Raw genomic sequence first — 14,097 nt, 5'->3', positions numbered from 1 at the left:
GTAAGAGCTTGGAAAAGTCTCCCTAATAAGGGGCAAGTAACAGGGAATCTTACAAAGATTATTCAGGGAGCGACAGAGCCTTTCTCGGACTTCGTTGCCCGTATGATGGAGGCAGCAGGGCGTGTCTTTGAGGACGCAGAGGCTGCCTTACCATTTGTGGAGCAGCTGATTTATGAGCAATGCACCCGTGAATGCAGGAATGCTATTACACCATGGAAAGGAAAAGGGCTGAATGCCTGGATGAAGGCTTGCAGGGAAGTTGGAGGCCCGTTGACAAATGCCGGGATAGCAGCAACTTTATTGTGAGGCTCTTAACAGCAGATGGAGAAGGACCCCGAACCCTGTGTGCGTTCTGCTTAAGTAGCCAGCAGGGTGACTTGTTCGTCTGTAATTGGTGCTCCACACAAAACCCAATTAGCATGTGGTCTCCAAATGGAGGACCACACAAGCCTACATTAGCATAAGGCGGCGCATGCGCAGATCGCAAAACAATGCTGGCAAGAAGAACCAGGAAGCAGGAAACCGGCGCCATCTTGTAATGGCGGGAGTGGCTCCCGACAGAAATTCCCCTTGCATTTGCTTTACTATCAAAAAAACAACCTCAAGTTGTACAGTAATATTAAATGTAGCCATTGACACTAACATCTTCAGTTGGTCCTAGATCAGCTCTGGACACATAAGGTCTCATCTGAAAATGGATGACTCCAAGATCAGTTTCCAGTGGCCGTCTCTTGGGTGCAGAGACTAGAGTGTATTACTGGCTGGCTGGCTCCATTAGGTAGCAGTAGATGATATAATCCAAACCTTCATCATGAATAAAGGGTGTAAAAAGATTGCTTCAGAGATCTTTCCACGTAAGACCATGCGAAGAATGTGGGCAGAAACCATGCACAAAAGAATGGTAGAAGAGAGCCGGCATCTCCCCAGTTAAGAGCTTGAGCCAGCCACAAAACAAGGCAGAAACTCACCATGTCAACCCAACCATCAATCAGCCCAACCAAGTATTTTTAAACAGACAACACTGAAATTTACCCTAAAACCTTAAGCCTATTACCTGATTCTTCTTTATCTTACCCCCTTTTATTTTTTGCTTTGGTTTATTATGTATATTAATTATCAGTAAAAGAACTTACATACTTATTTTTAAAATAAATATACATAAACCTACTATTGTGGAGGTCTGAAATTAAAAGATAAGAGAACCATTGCCTGGGTTATTTTGTTTGCCTGAGGTGGTGTTTTCCCCAGTTAGACCTTTGTGTTAGGCACCCACAGGTGTAAGTACACTAACACAGATAGCACAAAGGTAGATTCCACAGGAACATCTCCCTACATCTTCTCTTGCTTCTCCACCTTGTTTTTTGGCCACTGGGCCACACTGTCACGTAGGCTGGGCTTGAACTCATGGCGGACCTCTTGCCTCATCTTCACGAGTTGCTGGGATTATAAGACGTTACACGTAGCTCCCTTATCTTTCTTGGACTTCTGAAAGACACCAGAAGCTTTCTTTCATCTTTTTAGCGTAAGGTCTGGAAACCATTGCAGGCCCCTCAGGGAGAGCTGGTGAGGTTTGTGAGCTAGCAACACCCTCATGACCAGTGCTTGTCAGAAAAATAGCTGTGGCATGCCACTCATTGAAGAACAAGGCCAAAGAAAATGGCTGGTGTTTATTAAGAACTTAGTGTACACCAGACCGACTACGAAGAACCTCGTGTGAATATTCTTACTAATGTTCCTCACGTAACGACTGCAGTCCTTAATCCATCTTTTACAGATGTAATCACTGCAACAGAGAATGGCTACCTGATTTTTTTTTTTTTTTTTTTTGAGATCATACGGTCAATAGCTGTTGTCCAGGAACCCCTGGACCCTGCTCTTAATCAGAGGCTCTACTGATTGGATATCACTAAGATTTGTTTTTTAACAACAAAATGAATTTTTCAGACTGGTTGCTGCCTAATTGTGATTTTGTGCTTTCTTGGGATCAAAACGCTCATCAGAATACATCACTGACCTTGATCTAGATATCAAAAGTAAATTTCAATCATATTTTCTTATTCTCAAAAACAGATTTTGAAAACATATGTCTCATCAGTTCTTGAAACAACTACTTTAAATCCCTAAATGGAACAAAAATAACAACACAAAAAAGTGCAAACAGCTTATTTCTTCCACAGTTTAAGTTGCTAACATCTAGCATGACGAAAAAAAGACAGTGTGTGAGCCAGTTATTTCCAAGGATCAGAGTTAGCAATGAGAGGAGGAAAAAAAAGAAAAAAAAAAAAAAAACAGAAGAGCTGAGAAAATTTGTCAATCGTTAATGCAGCTAAATTAATTAATGCTATGTGATATTAAGGTCTTTAAGCAGAGGGAAAACCCAGAAAATGACAGCATCCATCTCCTCATTTTGGAACTTTTTAATAAACTATCAGTAGAAGTATGGGGGTAGAGAAAGAAATGAAAATGTCTATAGAAAAGTGCTTCTGAGTGAAGGTTCTCTGACATGATTACAAGTTCTTAGCTGTGTAAATTTGAGGACTCAAATTTCTCTTCTGAGATGCCCCATTATAAATACCAAAGTCATGATTTTAAACGCAGTATAATTTACAAAGCCCAATCAACAGGAGACAGACTTAAATGTCACTTTGTTACTGTGGCTATTTTTAGCTTTGATAACCCCTCACATTCATCTTTGCAAGCAGCAAGTGGCTTTAGAAGTAACGCTAAATATCCCTGTATCTAAAAGGAGAAGAATTCAACAGCAAAACAAATAAGCAATTCAATGCCCCAAGATGATGCATACATTTTGTAATAAAGCAAAAATACCTACTTGATTAGATTCTGTAATTTGATTACTGACGTCATCTTTACTTGACTAACACAAGACACATAGAACCTAATGCTGTTTGGGAGGGAATGTAGAAAGAATTATCAGAAACGTAAGAAGACAGCTTCCTCATTTATTTGTCCCATATTAATAACAGTTAAACTGCCTGCTCTCCTCCAGGAAAAAAAAAAAAAAGCTTTTTCACATTTTACTCAGCAATTTGGAGTTTATAGAAATCATCACACAGATACATTTCTTAAATCACTATTTTATGATACCAAATTTACCATGTTTGGGGCTACAAGGAATAGTGGTAACATATTTTAGTGCTCTTATATTTCAACATAATATTAAAATACACACCAAGACAGCATTTGCATATATAAAAGAATTTGCATATATTTCTTTGATTGTATTTCTTCATTCACCTTTAAAAAAACAATTTTAAAAAATTCACTGAATTGAAGAACACAATAATCTTGGCTTTAGCTTCTCACCCTCCTATTTATGGACAAAGACAGATCTTATCCGAGCAAACTTCCCTTTTCATGCCTTACTTTTCAGAGTCCTTCCTGTCTTGTTTTATGCACCTCATTAAGCCATCGCTTCAAACTACAGTCGGAAAAACACTTGCTCATTTTCTCTGATTTCACATTTAACAGATTTTTGTTGTTACTGCTTTTAGACGGATCACAAGCAGTCTCTTGGGGGGAAAACAACCATGTTCCGGTAGCTTCTACAGAGGGTGGACTCTCTGTCCAGTATACTCACTGTCTGTCACTCAGCAGAAATAAAGACTCCTGTTACCTACAAAGGTATTAGGAAAGTGTTCCCAGATGAGAGCATTTACCCCAATTCCAATTGTTTGAAAGTCTAAAATACTGAGGAAGATACCCAGAGCTACTGTGTAAAACAATGCAATCCCTGTTCGGAGTGAAATCTTGGTGTTTGGAAATGTGAATTAGTTTTTAAAATAATAGCTGTGTATCCAAAAAGGAATTCCAAAGAAGCATTCTTATGCCAAGCACATGTTTTTAATTTTAATAGCATTGGCTTACCTAAGTAAGTATGTAGAGCCTAATGATTGTGCCTTATATGTTGATAGTTTTGAATATTATTTTTGTTTTAGTTTGCAAAAAGGTTACTGAATAATAATGTGGAAAATGCCATATCTGTCAGTATCAAATCACTGTGGTTTTTTTTAAATTGGAAAATACTGTAATTAAAAAAAAAAAGTTCTGTCGAGAAGTAATAATTGAAAACTGCCCTGATTTTAAAAGAAATGAGTATAGCCATATCCTTATAGGATAATGTCAAATAGAAAGTAATCACGTTCCCATGCAATCATGTTGGTTGGCCTTTATATAAGAATAATAATGCCTTACGGCTATTTTCATAGTCATTCACTTACCATGGGATTAACTTCCACATCTTCATAATTATCTGAGATCACCCAATTGAAAGTGGTGTGGTAAAAACATGTTAATGGTTACAACGCTCTCACCATCCTAACACCAAACAGATTAACACACAAAAGTAATAGGATAATTTGTGCATGGAATAATATGCCAGGCCAATTCTTATGGTAAAAAGAGAATTCTTTTAAATTCTAACTACTGTTTCCTACTCCTTGGAATATGAAAGCGATCAGTTGCCCAGACAATGGTACAGGAAACATCCATGGCTTTGTGTGACTCTGCAGACTTTGACTATTGTCCTTCCCCTCTGTCACTGCTGAATTTATGAAGCCATCAATCCTGAGATTTGCTTTAGTAAAGACTGAGAGGATGCCACAGAACAGTGAGGGTATGATCTAGCTGGGATTGTAAAACAAAAAGGAAAAAAAATGTTTTTAATTGTAAAAAAGAAAAAAAAAATTGCTTCTTGGCCATAGTGGCTATGAGTTTAGCTTATGACGAACAAACAAAAACAGACTGCATCTTACATGTTCTTCAATAATATAGTTCATGTCAGTGTGGACTCCAGAGTCTCATAAAAATATCCCCTTCCTCAACCTCCCCTACTGCAAAAGACCCAGGAGAGGAAAACAGCCATCTGTTTGCAAAGTGATATGAAGTCATAACTACTCACGTCACACCCCTCTTTCTTGAATCCACATGAAAAGTAGGCTTTGCATCCAAGACCTCACTGTTTGATAATCCTTGTTCCACGTGATAAAGATCTGAATGAAGCCTCGGGTGCAGGTGTCTCTCCCCTTCAGGGATGGAAGTCAGCGTTGGATAACAGTGCCTTCCAGGTCCAGCTCTTCTTGAAAGGAGGGAGCGGAGGGGCTTAAATCATGTTGTTTCCACTTATGCAGGGAGAATCCATAAAAAGAGATTTATTATTGTATTTTCTGTTTGAAATATAATATTTGCTTTTTTTTTTTTTTTTACTCCAAAAGTGCTTCTCAGTATAGAGCAGAGTAAATATTACAATTTCGTTAAACAGCAGCCAAGAGTTAATTGTCTGTGAAATATAAGGCTTAGGAACTGACTTAACTGCTGTTCCGCTGACACAAGCGAGGCTCCCAGCGCGGGAAGGCCTCCCCCCTCCCCAGGGCGCTCAGAGGCTACCCCAAAAAGAAAGAAAATCCAGCTAGATGCCCCCGACAGCAAGTGTGGAAAAGCCTGTCCTAGGAACTTGGGGTTCGTTTCTTGTAATAGATTTAAACTAACTCTGTACAAAAAGTCAAACAAGAACAAACAGCAATGGCAAATACAACAAATCATGCTAGCAGTTTAACAGTGAAGGAGCAGGGGGAAGTCCAGCAACCGCTGACACGCACTGAAAGAAAATGTTCAGAGGGTCCGAGAGAAGGGAAGAGACGCGGAGGCGCGGAGGCGTGGGGAGACAAGAAGGATGCTCAAGAAACAACGCTGGTGTCCATATGTGGATTCTACATTTTATTATTGTTGCCTATACCTTGGTAGCTCATCCAGGAGCCTGGAAAGCCGGTCTTTAACACTACTCTGCACACCCTCTGCACAGGGGTCTGCTGGGCTAGGGCTCCGCCAGCCCCTAGCGACCGGGTCACCCCCGTCTGCCCGCCTCCCCACCCTCACCTTCACCCCCATCCCCCAACCGCGCCGCCCATCTCAGCAGTGACTCGGCGGGTCGCTTCCTCCAGCGGCTCCCAGTGCAGAGGAGTCAGCGGGCGGCAGCAAATTTGCCCCGGTGGCACCACGGGCACAAGCCAAGCCCGTAATTGCAAAGCAAACAAGGCTGAAACGTTGGATTCGCCTCCGTCCTGACAAGATCTACGCTTTTGCCGCCAATTTGTTTGTGCAGCTCTATTTCAGGGCACTTGATTGAGGAAATGTTGAAAATAGCGGCGAGGGTTTGTCTTAATGAGTCCGGGGTTGCTGAGGGGAGCCGTGGCCTTCCCTCAGCACCCTGGGCTCCCAGGCGAGCAAGAGACGCCGCGCGGTTAACCCCTTCCCGCCCGCATCAGGCGAAAAGTGTCTGGAGGGGCGCTGGGGGGAGGAACCCGCGCGAAGTTCTCTCCTGACCTGAATATGGTGGACTTGCCTCCTCCTGTCCGCCCCACAAAGGGGTATGCAGATAAAATGAGAATTTGGCCAGAATGGAGGAGAGGAGACCCAGCACCTTTCCCGGGGCCTGGACCGCAGGAGGTCTGTGCGTCTTTAGCAGCTCCGTCATGCCCTGCTCCACCGGTCCCTTGCCGCAGCGTTGGGGCCATTGGGGGCTCAGCGATCTCCCCTGAGACTGGGTCTTACGCAGCTCGCTCGAAGCCAACAAGGCAGAGACCAACAAGGCACAATCCTACGGAAGACCAGTTAGGCCGCACGGGAAGGGTGCGCTGGGTCCGCTGACGCCCAAGGCGGCCAAGATGGGTCTTCAGGGCAGATAGGTCCGGAGCGAAATTTAAAATAAAAATAAATAAATATAAAAAAAAAAAGAAAAGCTAAGAGGCAGGAGGAAAATACGTGAATAATTATTGAATGAAGCCTGCTATTCTGGCAACTCTCTTGAGGGCCCCTTGATCGTTTTAATCTGGCTGACAAGCCCTAGATCTGTTTTATTTCCACCACTGTTTCAATGGAGAGAGAAACCAAGGCACAAAAAACTGGCCATGGTGGTGGAGTGTTGAGGCAGCCCTGGCTACCTCTAACTCTTGAGTTTGGGGTGGTTGGGATGGATACCAGAGAAGCCAGGTCAGGGTTGGTCCTGCAGCCTGAAAGCCAGTTTTAGATTTGGAAGACACTTCCCCAGTGCCCACAAGGCTTGGGGTTGAAGGTCTGTTCCTTTTCAAATGACTTCCAAGTCGCTTACCAGCTCTAATGGCCTTCAAAATAAAATAAAACAACCTGATTGCAATTAGACGCGCGCGCGCACACACACACACCGAGTTTCTCTGAATCGTCTTCCCACCAGCTTTGAGGGCATCTTTTTGTGCAAAGCATTAGTTGTATTCTTAAAGGGCACAAGGACTGACAGATCTGTGCCCAACGAACTACAAAAGTGCATCCATGCCCCTGCCAAAAAGCTCAAACAACGGGCGGCTGGATACGGGCGCAGGAGGGGAAGTGTAACCGGAAGTCCCCCTGTAAGGTAGAAGGACCTAGAGGTAACACGGAGTGTTCGCTAGCTTGGGGAGGTGGGCCTGTTGTCAGAGGTTGGCCAGACAAACGTTTGGTGACGACGTGGGAGTCCGTTTGCCACCGCTCCCCTTCTGTCGTGGAAAAAGGCCGTCTGATCTAGCCCTGAGCCAAAATTACAACCAGGTTGAGCACTGAAAGCTCAAGGTTTGGGGGTGACACGCCTTTGTAGCCTTTGACCGGCTTTGGAACGTCCTAGCAAAGGGAAGCGTCAAGGGCAGAGACAGTAAAATGGCGCTAGGGGCGCTCTCGCCAGAGGACCTGAGGGCACGAGCCCTCCACCTCTGCTCTTTTACCTGGGGTCTAATCTGAGGTGTAGCTTGGCCAACCGAGAGTTTCTTTCTGAAGTCACACACTCCTGCAGACAGAAAGAAAAGACCCCCTAGAGGTGAAGAGGGTGTACTTGCTCCAGCATGAACTGAGTGCCTTTGCCAGAAAAAAAAAAAAAAAAAAAAGCATCAGTCACACGGATTTAGTGAAGTCTCCAAATGTATTCGGATTGGAATTCTGCTTTTCCTGTATGCAAACAATTGCTTCCTTTGAAGTTGGATGCTTTGCAAGAAAAATGCAGCTCCACTTTTTATTCCTCGAGTCCGGGGCCTGTGTTGATTTAAATGAGCACTCTCACACGAGTATTAAAAAGAAAACCATTCTTTTTTAGAAAATAGAACAAAGTAGCGCGTCCCCAATCAGAGTGCAGATACATAATCTGTAACAACAAATTTGCCTCCTGGTGCTGCGCATTTCCAGCAAGCATCCTGCCTTCTCTGTTTATATTATAACTTTGCTGCCTGCAATTATTTTTATTTTAATTTTCTGTCACTTTAACAGAAACCAGATCCTTTTCTTTTAATGTTTTGTACACAACATGTTCATTCTGATAAGATGTTCTTTTCTATCCTCTTTTAGCTTGCTTTCCTTGTTTAGAGTTCTGTATCACAAGTTTCTAATATTTCTCTCTCTTTTTCTTAAGAATTTGTCCCTGTCTTGCTTTATTTGTTTGTGTGAAATTTAGTTTGAAAGGAGATCAGAGAGAGCAGGAGGGGTTTGTAATAAGAGAATGACCGAATGACCCAAAGGCTGATTATCTATCATTAACTGGAGACTCGGTGTACCCAAATTACCAGGAAGACCTCAGTCTGCCGGATCCTTACCCGGCCAGAAAGGCAATCGTGGAATGCACACGCTGAAAAAGACTCATGACATTGCAAGTGAGGACACTACTTGAACATATTTTCTTAAAGGAATTCTTCAAAACTGGGCTTCAGTTAAAGAAATAAATTACTAGATTGCAATAGGTTATGTACAGGTAAAAATCTGTACTCAAATGCTAACTTTACTTTTTTTTTTTTTTTTGCAACGAACTGTCTCATATTGTTTCATTAGAACCAAAATTGCAGTTAATTGTCTAAACTCCAGAGAATATTGAGAAATCAAGACAAGCTGCTTTTGATCTGCTAAACCCAGGGCTTGTAAAAATCGAAGTTTGCCATTAATATTGACAATAAAAGTGTTTCTTTTTGTTAACCTGAAACCTAACCTATCCTGCCTGGCTCAAGTCCCTTGTCTCTAAGCATAGACTGTCGAAGAGGGCAGGAAAAGCTTGGAAGGGATTGTCAGAGCTGAAGAAGTCCATCTATGTGGTGCTGTACATGAAGTCACAGTGCTCAGTCTTCCCAGGCAGTTAGGACTGGGAAGGAAAGCTACTCAAGTCCCAAGGAAAGCACTCAGTCCCACGAAGCTCCACGCGTGGAGGAGCCATCTCATTCCTATTTTATTCTGACTGGATGTCACGCTAGCTTCAATTCATTGCTGCCTACTTCCAAAGAGTGTGACTGCAAAGTCACAATCACGTTCTCATCTGAATTCTGAATGATTTCTTTACAGCTCAGAAGAAAATAATTCTTCAGCTCTCGTTTTTTTATTTTATTATTGTATTGTTTTTATTTGTTGTTTGTTTGTTTACTCTTAAGTGCTGGCAGTGAAAGCCAGGGCCTACCTCTCAAAAATACATGCAGCTCTGAAATATTTCTATGTGTATGCAGTTCTTTGTGTATGTTTTATAAATTCTGAGGGATGTTTTGTCTTATGACACTTTTATTCTCAACCCTTTAGTACACTGCAAAGCGGCAAAGATCAGATTTATCATAGTTCTTGAGACTACAATAATAAGATCTAATGTTAGTATATTTAATACTGTCTATTGCAATGCCAGCTCACAGCTCATTTTATGTTGCCTTTAGTCTAAATGAGTATTTTTCATTTACAGATACCTGTCAAAGTACCAAATCCTTCCTCAATGAGAATTCTCCATTGCAGCAACATATCTTCCAGCTGATACACCACTGTAGTCATGGGTCATTGAAGAAAATGGAAGATCTATTGCCGGTCACAATGGATAGTAGGATTTTCCATAAAGAATATAAGGATAATCTGATGCCTCTGTTGCCTCATTCTTACACAAGTCTCAAGTGACAGAGGTAAATAAAATACAAACCCCAATACTTCTCCAAGGTAGATTACGGGGGAAGAGAAGGAAGAAGAAGGAGAAGAAAAATGAGGGGGGAGATGTACAGGCCCTTAGCAAGCCCTGACTTCACTGTTTCTCAGGAGCAAAAGGACTTGAAGGGTTCTTTTTTTTTTTTTTTAATCACCTTCTCCACAGTCACTCCTCCGTTTGAACCAGCCCCTCCCTCCTCTGTCTGCACAGATCTGTTTTGAATGGAGAACTGGGAGGACAGGGGGTCTGCTTTTCAAATGCCTCACCCTTCCCAAAAATCCAAAGGAGGAGAAAACCTCTAAAGAAAAGAAAACCACATAAGAGTCAAGGGAACCTTCTCCTGCTCTTCATTTTTGAATTAGACATAAAAGTTGAGTCCATTTAATTCCCTAACTTGTGGATGGCTACTTTGTAATGTCCTTGCCATGCCTGTGTGCAAATACCCCAAGAGAAAAGAAAAAAAATAAAAATAAAAGCCTTATCAGTGGAAAAGTTTTGTTACCAGTCAGCCCATAGGCCTTGTTCTGCATGCCCTAAAAAATAAAAATAAAAATAAAAAAATAAGTGGCTAACAAGCAATGTGACACAGTTCTCCCTCCCCCAGGGCTGTAGGGCAACTAGAGCATGACAGAAACAGTGTTTTTGGAGAAGATCAGGCTGAGGTTACATCTTTGATAACAGATTTATTTTCCTGACGCCTTCTGGATTTGGTATTCCTGAGGGGTTCTTAGCATGTACTGGAGTTCACCTCATTACAGATATTTATAGGAATGGTCAATATCATTTCTACTACTTTGGTTAATAAAGGAAGGTAAGAAAGGACTGGAAAGATGATGAAGGGAATTGAGCCATAATTCCTGTAAATATAAAATGTGTGTTTATGGCCTTCTGGCCTGGTTCTTTTCAGATCCAGTTTATTTTGAGTACTCCTGAGCATAACAAAAGATACAAAATTGCCCTTGCCTTTGAAATAATAAATACCTCAAAAAGGTCCGTATTTCCCCTGAAAAGAGACTGAAGTTTAAAAAAATATTTAGTTTAGACAGAGCTTAAAAGTAATATCTCACAGGGGCAAAAAATGTTTGCAAGGGGGTCCCCAGCCTTTTTCTTGCTCTTTGTATCTTTTCCAGAGAAAGAAAGTGGTAGTAAAAGGAAAGGGACAAGTGACATGGGCACAAAGTAAATGTTTGTAACCAGCCTTGTTTGTTTGGCTGAAAGAGGGTGTAACATGCAGTACTATAGAGCCTGCACAGAATCTCCAACACCACCCTGAACCTGGGCTGCCTTCCTGCCATTCTCTGCAGACTCAGGACCACTCCACCTCAGGACACTCCCAGGAAAGAGAGGATTATCTATGGGATTCTTCCCCGGGGACCCAGAATGGCCCACAACCGGCATCATCACAGATCCTTGGCCTCTGGGAATTCTTCACGTGGATCCTTAAGGAGCAGTTCACCAAAGGCCTCACTAGTACAGCCCAGGAGCGGGGGGGGGGGGGGGCAGGCTGACATCTACGTTAGAAACTGTACACCTGCCTTCTTCTCTCACCTTCTCCCCATCACCAGTGCCAGCTTCCCCATCACACCACCCTGTTAGTTCTCTCACGACCACCGCTGGGGGTGGGGGAGGCCACCTAAACTGGGGACAAACTTAAAATAGCATCTTAGCTTCATAGTGTCCCAAAGCTGCAAGCTAACCCAGCATTCCAACATTCCCTCACTAAAATGTGTCGAAAGGTACTAAAAAGGAAAAAGTGAACAAATGCAGTAAAGATACAACTCCATTAGAGGCGGCCAGCTACTCCATAGGAGATACCTACCACTAAAACTTATCCACTCTTTCCAACTACCTACCGACTGCCTTTCTATGGCTCCAGTCCCTGGATTTGGGTTTCTGAGATACACGAAGCTTTAGGGCCCTGGATTGTAGTAATTAACTGATAATGGTGCTGACAGTGAGGACTGATGGTCAGATTAGCATCTTTTACGGCAGCTTTTCTGACCCATGTTGTCCGTTTCTTTTACCACTTGTGAGGATGCTATCTGGAGCCATGAATCCATACCCCTGTTTTGTGGTGGTGGTGGTGGCGGTGGCGGTGGTGGTTTCAGTTTTAAAAGCATGAGGGAGGAAAAGGGCTAAAAGTAGCAAGTTCTGATCCCTAAATCCTAAGGCTGCTGGTGAACAGAGAGCTTCTCCATACCCAGGGCTATCTTTCTTTGGATTCTTCTATCTTCCAACCCCCTATTTTCTAAGGCAGCCAAGAAACTATCTTTCCTATTTTTTTTTTTATTCGTAGCTGGCCACAGTGCAGTCATCTGACTTAGTCTACCTGTTACCAAGGCCTAAATGTTCTTATAAACAGACTTTTTAAAATGTATCAAATGTCAGAGGATTGAACTACCAGTATTTACTGATTCAGCTATGCCTCCTGGTGAAAATGTAAACAGAACTCTCCACCACACTACCTTTATTCTTCCCTTGAAGAAGCGGTTCCTTAAAAGACCCTCCTTGTACCCCAAACTGCGGACCCACCCAAGCTGGGAAGCAGAGCTATCTGTAGGTTATTTTGCTCTGCCACCGAACGTAAACCTCCAGGTTAGCCACCAAGACTGGCTCCAGCTACTCCCCACCCTGGGTTCGTTCTCTGTATTTTAGGGCCCGCAGCTTGTTGGGACTAGAGAGGGAAATTGCAGACAGAAGATAGGCCACCCTTTGAGCTTCACCCTTCTCCCACCACCTAGCTCCATAATTCTATTTTTTAAAAAACAAAATAAAATAAACTCTCAGTGAGACTTCCTCAGGACAGTAGCCAGCTAGGTCTCAGCCAGCCCGGACACCGTGGGAGCAAACACTTGGGTACACTCCATTTACTGCTCATCTGGCCGTCCGGACAGAACCATGGTCAGCCAGACTGGGGGGCACGGAAAGGACTGCCCGTGCTGGGGTTCTCTTTGCTGTTTCGGACCAGACTGCTCCTGCCTCCAAAGAGCGATGTCCACGGTGGAGTCACGGATGTCCCCTCCGCTTGCCTCTTCAGGTCCAAGGCTGGCCCTCAGAGATCAAACTTACAGCCTACAGGGGGCTGGGGGGCTTCTGTTGACACCCTGTTCCACACAGATCTCCATCATCGTGTGGGTGAGCAGAAGGAATTCTCACACACTCTTTGCCTCTCCTGGCGGCTGCGGCCAAGGCTGGAGGGTGATTTTAGACCCTTTCCACCGACCGCCCCCACCCGCGCTGCTTGGGGTCTCCCTGGGTGCCCCGAGGTCCGCTGACTTACAAGTGGAGATCCATTTTCCGTTCTAATGCCTTCAAGATCGCCAAGGCAAGCAGTCTAAACATCCAAGAGCCGTCCTCCCTGCCTGCCTCTTAAAGGGCGGTTTAATGGCTCCCCTCCGATAACTAAACCTGCTTTCCACAGATGCCCGCTTTTATGGGGGAGGCAGGAATGCAGAGATGTATTTATATGTTTGTTCATAAAAACTAGAAAATAAGCTCCGAACACGCTGTAAAAACTATTCAGTTACTTACCAAACAGGCTAGTTAAACCAGCGGAACACGGGTACTCGCCACACCACAGGTTCGAGAAATCGGGGTGCCCCACTTCGAAAACCTTCAAGATTTCCGTTCGGGTTGCTGCGCCAGAAGAATATGCAAATGAGTAAGTGTACAAACCGAGGGTCTCACTCATCCTCTGCAAGTGTCCACTCACTCTACCCTGAGTCACCCAGCTCAGTTCCTAAGCAAAGGGGCCACTGAAACTTGTCCAACGAGTGCGGGGTCAAAGAAGCCTTGGCATACCAGCCCAGTCAGAGAGACCAGGCTCGCTCCCAACCGCACCTTAATGGGGGAACCACACCGCCACCTCCAGCCTCTGGTCGCCGCCGCCACCAGCACCCCTCTCCTCCCCTATCCCCTGCCCAGCACAAAAGACAGGAAGCTGCCTGCTCCGTGTTCTGCCTCAGTTACCTACAAAACACTTGGGGAAAAAAAAAAAAAAAAAAACAGTATTATCCACGTCCCTTCCCCCTCTTCACCCCACCCCTGTAACCAGAAAAGAAAGTGAAATAATACTGTACCTGCTTTGAGAGTCTTCTGTTTGGGGGGGTGAGGGGAGTAAATATTTTAATAGTGAAACATCTGTTAAA

The 14,097-nt window shown here is 43.6% G+C and overlaps 1 long non-coding RNA gene across 1 annotated transcript; it reads right to left on the bottom strand.

Annotated features, from left to right (window-relative positions):
• Positions 1-587: 587 nt before the first annotated feature.
• LOC129669577 (uncharacterized) lies at positions 588-14,097 on the bottom strand. Its single transcript, XR_008719046.1, has 5 exons — positions 14,029-14,097; positions 13,481-13,585; positions 4,919-5,138; positions 2,831-2,902; positions 588-804 (listed from the first exon to the last, which is right to left on the bottom strand). It is a non-coding gene; the product is annotated as an uncharacterized LOC129669577 (long non-coding RNA).

The sequence above is a fragment of the Psammomys obesus genome, unplaced genomic scaffold, assembly GCF_907164565.1.
Source record: "Psammomys obesus unplaced genomic scaffold, mPsaObe1.curated_primary_1811, whole genome shotgun sequence".
NCBI lineage: Eukaryota > Metazoa > Chordata > Mammalia > Rodentia > Muridae > Psammomys > Psammomys obesus.
Note: the sequence above shows the minus strand (reverse complement) of the source record. Positions and strands in the feature narration are given on the sequence as shown.